The sequence below is a fragment of the Hibiscus syriacus genome, unplaced genomic scaffold, assembly GCF_006381635.1.
Source record: "Hibiscus syriacus cultivar Baekdansim isolate YM2019G1 unplaced genomic scaffold, ASM638163v2 tig00111847_pilon, whole genome shotgun sequence".
Classification (NCBI taxonomy): domain Eukaryota; kingdom Viridiplantae; phylum Streptophyta; class Magnoliopsida; order Malvales; family Malvaceae; genus Hibiscus; species Hibiscus syriacus.
In genome coordinates this window covers 166832-181996 of record NW_024063200.1, presented here as the reverse complement: position 1 = coordinate 181996, position 15165 = coordinate 166832, and the positions used below count along the sequence as shown (strand labels likewise).

The 15165-nt window shown below is 35.3% G+C and overlaps 1 pseudogene; it reads left to right on the top strand.

Moving 5' to 3' along the window:
* Positions 1-412: 412 nt before the first annotated feature.
* LOC120172200 lies at positions 413-1834 on the top strand (annotated as a pseudogene).
* Positions 1835-15165: the final 13331 nt, after the last annotated feature.

Below are 15165 nucleotides of genomic sequence, written 5' to 3'. Positions count from 1 at the left end.
CTACTCTGCAATCTAAGTTCAGCAGAGTTTCCTTCTTTATCTCCACTAACTCCCCCCACCGTGAGGCCAGGCTAGAGAAGAAGACTTCATTCCAGCAATTTAGAGGTATTCCAATTAAAGACACTTCGCAGAAAGCCAAAGGAACACCCCCTTCTGAGGAAACTGGCCTCAACCAGTCGAACCAGTAGTTAAACTCCAAAGCTTTTTCTTTCAGGACTTTCGTTTTCTCCTCTTCCGACTGAAAAGTAACTAAGCATGCGTTACTTGCATACCCCCATCTCACAACATTTGCATTTATACCTTTATTGTGCAGCGCTATCTGAATTAGTTCCACATCATACGATTGCGTATGTATACCAGTCAGCAACCTCTTTAACCAGTACATCTCCTCCACCGAGATGAAGACAATTTGATGATTGATGGTAGAAGAGTTTCGGTTAGGGTGGCGAAGTATCAGAAATCAGCAAGTGGGAAGAATCAGTTTGGTTCAGACGAGGATGAGGCTAAGAGGAAGGTGGTGATTCAAACAAAGAGCTCTGAAGAAAAAGGCATGGTGTTTAACAAGTTTCATGATGGTAGTTCTTTTCGGGATAAATTGATGGGAAAATTGAGATTACCATCACGGGCATTGAACAGGCAGACGAGTGGTGGAGGAGCTTTGAAGGACCCCTACTGACTCTTCTACTCGGATTGTCTACAAAAGCAGACCAAGAGCTCTATTAGGGAGAGAACCTTGAACTGACTTTTCGCATTCCATTTTTGAAGGAATATTTACAAAGTGCTTCTTGATATCTGCAATGACTTGGCTCACTAAAACAGGTACACTCCTCTTACTGTTTCAGGAATATTATCAATTTCAACACTCATTTAAGTGGTCGAATTATAGTCAAATATGCCAAATTTGGGGAAATCAACAGTGCTTGCGCAGTGTTCGATAGTATCTGTGGTGATAAACCCAAATCTTTTCTTTGGAATACAATGATTCGGGCAAATGCGAATGGTGGCTGCCATGTTGCAACATTGGCTTTATATTCTCTTATGCGTAAAACTCGTATTCCCCCCAATAACTACACTTTCCCATTCGTTCTCAAAGCACGCGCTTCTAAATCCATGATTATTGAAGAGAAAGTAGTTCATAGGGATGCTATAAGAACTGGGTTTGATTTGGATTTGTTTGTTGAGGCATCTTTGGTAACCATGTATGCAAAATGTGAAACTGAAGAGGGTCTTAAGGTGTTCAATAAAATGCCAATGAGGGATCTTGTTAGCTGGACTGCCATCATCACCGCCTATGAAAAGGCTGGGTAGCCCAATAAGGCACTTCTGTTGTTTGGGAAAATGCAACTTCACGGTGTTTCGGCATACATGGTGGCTACTGTGAGTGTTGGCTCTGCTATTGGTCAGTTGGGGCATACCATGGGAGCTAAAGTAGCTCATGCTTATGCCACTTGTAATGGTTTTCTAAAGGATCTCTCTCTTGGGAATGCAATTATTTCCATGTACACAAAATGTGGGAATGTGAGCTCCGCTCGTCTGGTTTTTGATTTGATGGAGGAAAGAGATGGAATTTCATGGAACTCTATGCTTTCGGGATACAGCCAAAATGATCGAGCTAGTACAGCCTTGTTACTTTTCGAGGAGATTCGGGTTGTATGCCTAATCCAGTGACTATTGTGCTTATTTGGGCTCTCAACATCTAGGAACGAAGCTCCACGAACGTGTAATCAATAAAAGGATTAAAATCAATGCAGCTCCCCGTTGTGCATTAGTGGATATGTACGGCAAATGTGGGGATTTAGACACTGCTCGATTCTGTTTCATACGTAAAATTTAAAAATTCTCGATTAATTACATAATGTTTTTTGTCGTTAACGGATTCATCCATTTCGGATGACGTGAAACCCTATAACCATGACATGTAACCCATTAAAAACATGTTTTTTTAATTTTTTTTATAAATTACACTATTCATCACTCAACTATCTTTTCACTCTTATTTAAGTAGCTAAAGTTTAAATTTTTTTAATTTAATTATTAAACTATATAATTACTCTTATTTTAATAATTCAAATTTATTTTATTAATTTTTTATGACATGACATCTATTAATAACTTAAATTTATTTTATTAATATTTTAATAACTCAAATGTATTTTATTAATATTTTAATAACTCCCCTTGGAAACGAGCATTATTCTTCGTTAAAACGCCATCGACTCTCCATCCGACTCCCCCTGGAACCTATACCTCAAATATTCAAGCCCGAATCCTCATCATTAACTTCTGGCCCTACACTGCTGAAGACCACAAACGTTTATTCTTCGTTAAAACGCCATTGACTCTCCATCCGACCCTTCCAGCATAGCATGTTCAAGCACTACTTCGTTTTCGGATCCTCGGAAGTGTAACCCCAATGCTTTGCCTAGCTCCAAAGATTTTTTTGCTTCCCTTAACAAGATCGATCTTCTAGCTAAAATGTCATAATCCAATTTCGATCTTCCTTCTAGCTCTAAGGGCTCCTCCACAATCACTTGTTTCTTCTTCTTTCTACTTACGCGAGGTATTCTTTTCCTTTGGAAAGTTGACAAATATCTTTCATGGATCACTGCCAAGGATCCATACATTTTCTGTTTTTGTAGCAGTGGTCTTGCAATTCTCGAAAACTGAAACAACTTTTGCAACCTCCTCTAGAACTGGGCTATTATTTTATTCAAATTGTTGATCAGAATAGCGCTCCGATTTGACTCCGATGAAGCTACTGTAGAGCTATTTGCTTATTGAGCCTCTGTTGCTGGTGAAGATACTTTTTTCTGGCGAGACACCATCAAACTCCCCCACCGTGGCTAGCAGGGAGGTCATTGACTCTTTGTCCTCCAATGAAGACGATTCTTCGCAAACAGAAGTTGGACTGAAACAAGGTTCAAATTCAGAAACATTTATTGTTATTATATTTATATTATAATTATTATTATTTAACAAACCACCCAATACATATATTACATGTCCAGAAAAAAATTGGACCCATTTACAAAATAAAACCAAACCCTATTACAAAGTAAGAAAACGATTTCCATAGTTTTTTATTGAGTAAGTCATTCGGGCCATAAGTAAGTCTTTCAAGCGTGATGTTTAAATCCTTCGGGTCATCTATAAGTCTTTCGGTTAAGAAGATAAGCTATTCGGGCCATCCATAAGACCTTCGGGCAGGATGTTTTCACATGATTTTCGAAAAAGAGAAAGTGTTTTCCAAATTTCTCATTTAAATCTTTCCTGAAAATTGATTTTTCATGAAAAGTAAGAAAGCAATTTCCATAGTTTTTTACTGAGTAAGTCATTCGGGCCATCAGTAAGTCTTTTGAGCATGATGTTTAAATCCTTTGGGTCATCTATAAGTCTTTTGAGAAAGATGATAAGTCCTTAGGGCCATCCATAAGACCTTCGGGCAGGATATTTTCACTTGATTTTTGAAAAATGAGAAAGCGATTTCCAAAGTTTCTTAATTAAATCTTTCCTGAAAACTTATTTTTCTGAAAAGTTTGTCCTTTTTAAGGATAGAGCGAGCCAGATGAGAAGATCTTCAAACACTCATAGAGGTGATCCAGTAAATTATAAGATGAGAGGATGATTCGATGGGAGGTCAAGGAAGAACGCTGGTGTGAGATCAAGCTTAAAGATTTGGAGATGAAGACTTAACCAAGAGAATGAAGCAAGATGAATCATTTGCAGCAAGGACTCGATGATTCCACATAAAGAGTTAGATCAACATCACCTTGGGTCAACCATCGTGTTGAGTTAATCGATTGACGGAATCGGCCAAGAGGGGGTGAATTGGCAATTAAAAATTTGGTGGAAACCTTTGCACAAAATTGAAAGTAATTGCACAGCGATTTAGAGTGGTTCGACTTTCTCAACCAAAGTCTACGTCCACTAACTTAGCTATTCACACTAAGGATTTTCAACAAATTCACTAATTTATCTTTCTTTTGAGGACAAAGAGTAACCTTACAAACCCTCAAGAATTATACCTCAAATTCTTGAGAACACTCTCTCTCAAATTGAACAATACAAATTTGCAAACTTATAAGGAAATCCTCACAAGGTAGATTGTTTGCACAATTCTAGAACAAAGAAAAGAACACTCAAGAATGAATACAATTGAGTACAAGTAGTGTTCTTGAAATCAAAATGAATATTGAATGAAAAATAGGCTTGAAATGCTCAAACTTGAGGTTTGATGCTTTCTCTTTGATTCTCTCTTGATTCTAGTTGCTTGTTGTTTCTTGTTGTTGATCAATGGCTTCTAAGCTTATTTAAATACACCTTCAAATGATTCTAAATGTTGGGGATGATTAGTGGAGTCAATAGAGCCGTTTAAGTGTGAAAACAATTAATGAAAGTGGATAGGAGCGTCTGTGCATCGATGCACACCCTAGGTGCATGGTGCATCAGTGTAAAATTCAAATATTTTGACCGTTGGACTCTCAGTGCATCGGTGCACTAAGAGTGCATCGATGCATAAAATGCATTCGATGTTTTGAAAAAGCCTGAGTGCATCATGCATGGTCTTGTGCATCGATGCATCAAATGAACTGAGTGCTTCGATGCATGGTATGTGTATCGATGCATAAAATGCATTCGATGTTCAAGAAATTAATTGATGCATCGATGCATGGATTGGTGCATCGGTGCATGCCCTTGAAAAATTAATTTTAGGCTTGATTTTGGTTCAAAATACTTTGTGAAAATTTGTTTAAAAATAGTTTAAGTATAAAACAAAAATTTGCACATTTAGTAAGGTTTAAAATTGATCTTGAAATACTTGGAGTAATAGCTTGATATTCGAGTAATTAAATCGAATATACTTTTAGAAAATTATTTGCAAAATCTTAAAATTCATTTAACTTAATTTGTTATATCGAAACATCAAAATGTATTTAACAGTCTCCCCCTTTTTGATATAACAAAACACTTGAGTAATTTTAAGATTTTATTTGAAAAACTATTTTGAAAATCAAGTTTAAAATTGCTCCCCCTTACTATAACATTTCTCCCCCTTTAAAACATTTTACACTTCTCCCCCTTTTTGTTAAATCAAAAAGATTCTAAAATAACTTTACACAAGGTTTTGAAAAACTTAGCCAATTTATATTTAGAAACTTAAAGATTAAGCTGCTAAGATCAAAGATCAAAAGAGAGATTAGCCATTAGTTTCATAATCAATATTCATAATAAAATGTGAAATGACATAATTGGTCATAATGAAACTAATATGTAAATGATGCAAGAATTAAACCAAACCAAATATTTATAATAAGTTCAAGCAACCAATCATTCAACTCCAAAAACAACAAAATGTTTAATCAATCCAAGTTTTAAGTTTAATCCCAAATACAATCAAACTAAAATAAGTCTAATCATCCATAGAAGGATCGGGAGGCGGATGAGGAAATCGAGCTTGCATCTCAAGAGAGAGAGCATCCATACGTGCAAGCATCTCCCTTTGAAACTCCATCTGATGAGCTTCCAAAGTTTCTTAGCGTTGATTTACTGCTTCATGAGTAGCAATCAAGTGGGATTTGATGGAAGCATACCGTAAATCAAATGTCTCCAAAAGCGAACGAAAATATGGAGGCATTTAATCTTCTTGTGGAGCTGGTTCCGGTGCAGGCTCGTCATCGGGTACGAGATCATCGATATCTTGCATAAGCTGTTGAAATTCAGGATCATCGTCAGAAGCCAGAGCCGGAGGAGGAGGAGGAGCACGAGAGGAGCTAGGAGCAGCTCTTGAGGAACTAGCACCCGGAGTTTGCTTACCGGGTCTAAAAACCCATTGACCGATTACCTCGTCTTGTTTCCAATCCGCTTTCTTCAAGGATGTGAGATTGATTGGGTTTTGGAGAGGAATAAGACTGTCAAGAGAGACATCCAAACCAAGTTTGATAAAGAGATTGCTAAGAAGATAACCATAAACTAATGTTTCAACATGTTTGAATGGGATAATGTTTACGGTATCGACTAGCACATTAAAGATAATCTATGGAAGATTATTTTGATCTTATTATTAATACAATACATCCACCATAAATCCCTAACACGAAGAGTGGAGTACCTACCCGCTGATGGTCGAAACCACCATGAGATCATTAAATAAAGAAAACGACCGTGATGAGATCGAAGGGTACTAACACTAGCGTTTGGGAGATATGCATAATCCACAATTTCTTTTTCTTCATAAACACCATCGTCATCTAACCCAAATTTTGAAGATATAGTTGCAGAATCAATAAGAATATATTGTCCTAAAAGATAGGACCTAATTCCTATAGTTCCACATTGAGTTTCGTTTTGAATACAGACCGCATTAGAATAGAAAATGCAGACTAATTGATGAAAGACGACAGGTCTAAGAGAGAACAATTTATCAAACTTCCATGTTCTAAGAATCAGGAGGTATTGAAATTTAAAGTCTATCATGGCTTGTAGAGATGGAATACGTTCTTCCCTAATTCTATAAGATTGGAAAGAATCCATGTACCTATGGTACAATTCTTCTCTCCGACGTTCAGGCATATTAAAGCAAGATCCTAATAGGCTATTAGGAGGTTGAGGAACGGGATTAGGAGGTTGGTTTGAACGAGAACGACTTGACGAAGTTCTAGGGCATTTGGGATTAGACATGGTTTAGGAACCAGAATAAAAAATATAACCTGCAAATTGAAACATATGTATGCAATTTAATCAACCCCAAAACTCAATTGAGTCCGCAATAATCAAGGTTCTCTAAAACAATCCTAATAGGCAAAGTTTTGAAAACTATTTGAAAATATCATTGGAAATATGGCAATACATATAGTTTTCATAAAGACAATATAATGAAGTCAAAAACATCAATGATTTTTGAAAATAATTTTTTTAATTTCGAATTTCAAAGAAAATTTTGAAAAATTATGTGTTTTTTTTGATGAAATTTATTGTAAAATCTAGTTTAGAATCATCATATAACCAATGCCCGATATAATGTTCATCCTAGAACTAATCAAAACTATCCTTAAGATCAAAATTGATAAAATAGAGTTTTTAGAAAAGTTTACCTTGAAATTTCGGATTGAGAGGGATGTAATGATGTTTTGCACGAATTAATGATTGAAGCAGGATTTGAAGTTAAAAGCTTGAAGATTCCGACCAAAAACGATGATTTTAGATCAAGAAAGGAGCTTTTTAGAGAGAGAGATATGAACAGCGGGTGTATATTTAGTTTTAGGGTTTTGAAAATAAAGGAAAAATAGGCATATAAACCCACAAACCCGACAGATGCATCGATGCATGACCCTGTGCATCGATGCACATTCAAGGCGTGCATCAGTGCATCAACATGATAAATCGATGCACATTCAAAAGGATGCATCGATGCACTGTTAAGTGCATCGATGCATGAAGCACAGAAATGTCAAAAATCCGTTTTAAACACTTAAAATGCTAAATTAATTAGATTTAGTGGTATTGGCAACTCATATATTGAAGATTAATCATGCTCAATCAATCAAATTAATCCTTTAAATTTCATTTGAACATAAAATTAATTTTCATCAAGCAACATAAACTCCCCCTAACTAATATCAATTAATGTAATAAAAAATTACTATTATATGCATTTTTCATTTATTCTTAAAAGTGCTAAAATTATTTTAAATACTAAGTGAAGATAGGTCAGTTAAACCTAATTCTCTCCTAAGTGTCCAAAATCTTTCTTTGTCTAAAGGTTTTGTAAAGATATCCACTAATTGGTGCAAAGTATCAACAAATTCTAGAACTACATCTTCCTTAGCGACATGGTCTCTAATGAAGTGATGTCTAATTTCAATATGCTTAGTTCTAGAGTGTTGGACGGGATTTTTAATGAGACAAATAACACTAGTATTGTCACACTTGATAGGAATGGTACCTACTTCAATTCCATAATCAAAAAGTTGTTGCTTCATTCATAAAACTTGTGCACAACAACTACCGGCTGAAATATATTCCGCTTCAGTGGTAGATAATGCGACACAATTTTGTTTCTTTGAAAACCAAGAAATTAGCATATTTCCAAGGAATTGGCAAGTACCGGAGGTACTTTTCCTATCTAATTTGCATCCTCCATAATCCGCATCAGAAAAGGCATGAAAGCTAAAGCTAGAGTCTTTAGGATACCAAAGTCCTAAACTAAGAGTGTTCTTAAGGTATCTAAAGATTATCTTAACAGCTAGTAAATGTGATTCCTTAGGGCATGATTGAAATCTAGAACATAAGCAAACACTAAACAGAATGTCCGGTCTACTTACAGTTAGATAAAGTAAAGATCCAATTATTGACCTATATAATTTAGCATCTACACATTTACCTCCTTCATCTAAGTCAAGCTTTGTTGAAGAGCTCATTGGAGTGTCATGAGGTTTTCCATTTTCTAGTCCAAACTTCTTGAGCATATCTTTGACGTACTTAGCTTGATTGATGAAGATGTCATCATTTCTTTTCTTGATTTGAGTCCCAAGAAAAATGAAAGTTCCCCCATCATGCTCATCTCAAACTCACTTTGCATTAGCTTAGAAAATTCTTGGCAAAGAACATTATTAGTAGAACCAAATATTATATTATCAACATAAATTTGAACTACTAATAAATCTTTACCTTTATTCTTTAAAAACAATGTAGTGTCAACCTTCCCTTTTGAAAAACCTTTTTCAATTAAAAAGTTTGACAATCTTTCATACCAAGCTCTAGGAGCTTGTTTTAAACCATAAAGCGCTTTTGTCAATTTAAGAACATGATCCGGAAATTTTGAATCTTCAAAACCTGGAGGTTGTTCCACATACACTTCTTCTTTTATAAAACCATTTAAAAATGTACTTTTAACATCCATTTGATATAATTTAAATTCATGAAAACATGCAAATGCTAATAACATTCTAATTGCTTCCATCCTAGCTACGGGAGCGTATGTTTCATCAAAGTCTATGCCCTCTTCTTGAGTATACCCTTGAGCAACAAGTCTAGCCTTGTTTCTCACTATATTACCACTCTCATCAAGCTTATTCCTAAATACCCATCTAGTACCTACAATAGATTTATTACTAGGCCTTTCAACTAATGTCCATACTTTACTTCTCTCAATTTGATTTAACTCTTCTTGCATAGCCATAATCCAATGTTCATCATTTAATGCTTCTTTAATATTCTTAGGCTCTATGCATGAGATAAATACAACATAATTACAAATATTTCTAAGAGAAGATCGAGTTGTTACCCCTTTGGATGGATCACCTATAATCTCACCATCCTTGACATAGTTGTATTCCCTTGGGTAAGAGACTTCCCTTTCTTCAATGGTTGGATTCTCGAGAGGATCGCGAGTTTCCTCATTTTTCTGTTTCTTCCTTTGATGATGGTTCTCCAACGTCATGTCTAACGTCATTTGTATTTATAACACCTACATCATCATTCACACAAGAATCCTTCCTTGGAAGGAGGTTATCATCGAAAACAACATGTATAGACTCTTCTACAACCAAAGTTCTTTTATTAAATACTCGATAAGCTTTAGAATTTAAGGAATAACCCAGAAAAATTCCTTCATCACTTTTAGCATCAAATTTGCCAAGATTGTCTTTACCGTTGTTTAAAACAAAACACTTACATCCAAAAGGATGAAAATAACTAATGTTAGGCTTTTTATTTTTGAAAAGTTCATATGGAGTTTTCTTTAAAATAAGCCTAATCATTACTCGATTAATAACATAACAAGCGGTATTTGTGGCTTCTGCCCAAAAAAATATTTTGGCAAATTGTTTTCACAAAGCATAGTTCTAGCCATTTCTTCTAAAGTTCGATTTTTCCTCTCAACAACTCCATTTTGTTGAGGGGTTCTAGGTGCTGAAAAATTATGGCTAATACCATTAGAATTACAAAAATCAGTAAATCCAAGATTTTCAAATTCAGTTCCATGTTCACTCCTCACACTAGTTATAGAGTAACCTTTTTCATTTTGGATTACTTTTGAAAATGTGATGAATTTTTCTAATGCTTCATCTTTAGTAATTAAGAATATAACCCATGTGTATCTAGAATAGTCATCTACCAAGACAAATGCATATTGTTTTCCACCTAAGCTAGTAGTCCTAGTTGGTCCAAAAAGATCTATATGGATCAATTGTAATACTCTACTAGTTGATACATCATTAATGGATTTAAAAGAAACTCGCTTTTATTTTCCTTTAGCACAAGCATCACATATTTTATCATTATCAAATTTTAGTTTAGGCAACCCTCGAACTAAATCACCTTGAATTAGCCGTTGTAAAACACTCATACTAGCATGTCCTAGTCTCCTATGCCATAACCAACTATCATGCTCATCCTTAGCAACTAGGCATAAATTAGTCACATTAATAGAATCTAAATGCACCATGTAAATGTTTCCTATTCTATGACCAACAAGCATAATCCGATTAGATGCAATGTCAATAACTTTACAACCATTAGTTTCAAACATGATATTGAATCCTTTATCACAAAATTGACTAATACTCAAAAGATTATGCTTTAATCCATTCACATATAAAACATTTTTAATTTTTATGGAAGAGGTATTACCTATTGTACCTATACCTTCAATGTGACCTTTTGAATTATCACCAAAAGTCACTTTTCCTCCATTTTTGGCGTTAAGCTCTATGAACCGATTTTTGTCCCCGGTCATGTGTCTCGAGCATCCACTATCAAGGTACCATGAATTTGAATTTGTTTCACGTGCCTTGTAGCAATGCTCCTTTCCCTACAAACATAGATTAATATTTGATTATTGGTACCCAAATTCTTTTGGGTCCATATTCACTAGTTTCCAAAATCCTAGTCCCCTTAGGTATCCATTTGTGTAGGATATATTTATCTTTAGTAGTAATGAGTTCTTTAGGAACCCACATACTTCTAACGATTTTTCCATTAGAGGTTCTTTTGGGACCTCTATGATTGTAGTTTTTAAAACTTTTTCTAACAAAGTTGGATTTTGAATTTTCTTCTTTTTCAAAACATTTTGTTCCAACTTTATCAAAGAAGTTTTAAGATAATTAATTTTCTTTTGATGATCATCATTCACCTTTGAAAGTAAAATTTTCAAATCCAAATTTTTCTTTTCAAACTCTTCTAATTTGATTTGCAAATCTTTGATTTTACTTTCAAGATCGTTCTTGGTTTTGGATATGAGTTTATTTTCATTTTTCAATTTTAAAACATCATTTTTATATTTTAAAAACAATTTCTCATAATCCGAAGCCAACCCATTATATTCCTCTAATAGCTCATCATAGGATAAATCATCAAAATCATATGAGTTAGAGGTTACCTTAGAATCTTCCCCAAATACCATTAAGCACAAGTTTGCTACTTCTTGTTCCTCTTCATCAGAACCTTCTTCATCGCTCCATGTAGCCACATGAGCCTTGTGCTTATTCTTTGATTGACCTTTTCTCTTCAATTGTGGGCAATCATATTTGACATGCCCCGACTTTTTGCATTCATAGCAAATGATCGGGTCATTCTCTTTTGGTTCATTTTTGAGACCTTCATTTCGTTTGAATTTTCTTCCTCGGTAAGGTCTCATCATTTTTCTGATCCGTTTGGCAAACAATGTCATTTCCTCGTCATCGTCATCTTTATTCGAATCACTCTCATCTTTTGTGGATTTGAGAGCAACTCCAATGTTTTTCTTCTTCTCCTTTGATGTCTCGTCAATCTTATCGAGGTCTACGTCATCTTCAAGCATCATTTCATGAGTGAGGAGGGAACCGATTAGTTCTTCAAGAGTTAAGGACGTTAGGTCCTTAGACTCGATCATTGTCGTCTTCTTTGACTGCCATGATTTTGGAAGGGAGTAAACTAACTTCCTCACAAGCTTTTCATTTGAAATGATCTCTCCATATGATTTTAGACCATTGACAATCGTTGAGAATCTATCCGTCATAGCTTTGATATCTTCATTTGGTTTCATCCTGAAATTTTCATAGTTATGCGTTAGAATACTAATTTTAGATTTTTTTACCTCATCGGTACCTTCATGAGTGACTTGAAACTTGTCCCATATTTCTTTGGCGGTTGTACAAGATGAAACTCTTCCGTATTCATCTGGTCCAAGAGCACAAAATATGATATGAATGGCTTTAGAGTTGAGCTGGAATAATCTTATCTCTCCTTCACTCTACATTCTTGGATGAGTAAGAGGCTTGATATATCCGTCTTCTACAACATTCCATGCTCCCATGTAACTTGCTTGAATAAAGTATATCATCCTATTTTTCCAATAGGCATAGTTATCCCCATTAAAGAAAGGAGGCTTGTTGACGGGCATCGAATCGAGACCGGAGTCGAAGTTTGAAGTGGAGGCCATTGATGACTTTGATTATCGATGTAACTCTTCCCGAATCGAATCAAGAGGTGATTAAACCTTCAAATGAGTTAGGCTCTGATACCAATTGTTGAGTTAATCGATTGACGGAATCGGCCAAGAGGGGGTGAATTGGCAATTAAAAATTTGGTGGAAGCTTTTGCAGAAAATTGGTAATTGCGCAGTGATTTAGAGTGGTTTGACTTTCTCAACCAAAGTCTACGTCCACTACCTTAGCTATTCACACTAAGGATTTTCCACAAATTCACTAATTTATCTTTCTTTTGAGGACAAAGAGTAACCTTACAAACCCTCAAGAATTATACCTCAAATTCTTGAGAACACTCTCTCTCAAAGAGAACAATACAAATTTGCAAACTTATAAGAAAATCCTCACAAGGTAGATTGTTTGCACAATTCTAGAACAAAGAAAAGAACACTCAAGAATGAATACAATTGAATACAAGTAGTGTTCTTGAAATCATAATGAATATTGAATGAAAAATAGGCTTGAAATGCTCAAACTTGAGGTTTGATGCTTTCTCTTTGATTTTCTCTTGATTCTAGTTGCTTGTTGTTGATCAATGGCTTCTAAGCTTGTTTAAATACACCTTCAAATGATTCTAAACATTGGGGATGATTAGTGGAGTCAATAGAGCCGTTTAAGCGTGAAAACAATTAATGAAAGTGGATGGGAGCGTCTGTGCATCGATGCATACCCTAGGTGCATCAGTGTAAAATTCAAATATTTTGACCATTGGACTCTCAGTGCATCGGTGCACTAAGAGTGCATCGATGCATAAAATGCATTCGATGTTTTGAAAAAGCCTGAGTGCATCGATGCATGGTCTTGTGCATCGATGCATCAAATGCACTGAGTGCATCGATGCATGGTATGTGCATCGATGCATAAAATGCATTCGATGTTCAAGAAATTAATAGATGCATTGATGCATGGATTGGTGCATCGGTGCATCTCCTTGAAAAATTGATTTTAGGCTTGATTTTGGTTCAAAATACTTTGTGAAAATTTGTTTAAAAATAGTTTAAGTATAAAACACAAATTTACACATTTAGTAAAGTTTAAAATTGATCTTGAAAGACTTGGAGTAATAGCTTGATATTCGAGTAATTAAATCGAATATACTTTTAGAAAATCATTTGTAAAATCTTAAAATTCATTTAACTTAATTTGTTATATCGAAACATCAAAATGTATTTAACACATCGTGTATGAGGTCAGATCAACATTATCACTCTGCTCGATTCCATCACAGAAATAGGTGAATTGACATTCCCAACGAAGAGTTCGCACCTGGACAAGAAAAGACCAATATGAAAAATGGTGCTTTGTGTGTCTTTGCTCTATTTTCGTTTCACAGCAATGGCCAAAGAGGGGTAGTTGTAATCACCATTTTTCAAATCTACGCCAATATTATTATTGTTATTATATTTATATTATAAATATTATTATTTAACAAACCACCCAATACATATATTACAAGCCCAAAAAAAGAGAAAAACTGGGCTCATTTATAAAATAAAACCAAACCTGTTATAAACCAAACCAGACCCGGATTGAACCCTAGCTCCAGTGTAGCTGCCCCAGCCACTGCCACCCAGTTGTTGCTGCTTTCTGCCCCAATGAGAACTGCTGCTCCACGCCACCGTCATATTCTGCGACCACCAAGATCAACACTCCACGCAACACAGCAAAACAACAAACAAACAAACAAAATTTGAATGATTTCTTTCCTTTTTAATGGGTATAAAACCCGAATGATATAATGTATGAGGGTCTTTTTTTAAAAAACCATGTAACAGAGGGGTTCTTCATCCCCCTTTCCTTTAGCATTCGAAGAGTAATGTAAAAGGGGACTTATCCCTTTAATCATTCGAAGCAATAAAAAGCGAAGCATTACAAAGAATTTTTTCTTCTTACTTTTTCTACCAAGCATTTTCTTTTATATTCCCATAAATATCAAATTTCATATTTTTCTGGTATAAATTTTATTTAATTTGAAAAATGTGAAAAGGAAAATGAAGGGTTTTACCTCTAGACTAAAACGGAAACCGACGTTGGGGGCCTCCATCGCTCAATTCGAATGGTGGGAACATTCAGAACACCCTCGAGAATTTCATACCTCAGATCTAGCTTGATCCAACGGCTGCCGGATTAGATCAGGACACCAAAAGTTGAAAGGTCTCAGCCTAGTTTCGTGGCGTTGGAGGTCGTTTCACGTAAAACAAGGCCTAGATCTGTGACCACCGCGACGAGATGAACGAGGCCTAAAAATTTGGTGGCCAATGGCCACCAACGACGAAGGCGGCGATTGGGCCGGTAGTCGGCGGTGGCGAAGATGGCTGACGGACCGTCGTGTTTAGAGAGAAGAGAGGGCTTCTCTCTCTACAAAAAAAAATAAAATCTGAAAAAAAGGGTGATAAGAAAGTATTTATAACCAAAGAAAACGACGTCGTTTTACCTTGATGCTACGCGTTTTGGTCCCGGTAGGATAATCACGGGCGCAGTCCCTTAATTTTACTCCCGTGTTTATTTTGGTCACGAATCCCAATATGTTTCATTTGAATATTTTTATTTTTATCATAATTTGGCTATTTTCCATTTTTATGTTTTAATACTAATTTTTGGTTTATCTCTTTTCAGGTACTTCAACATTAGCCATGTTTTTACATTTTGGTCCCTATTTTAATTCTTCGATTGCATATTTAATTTTGCATTTATTTCAATT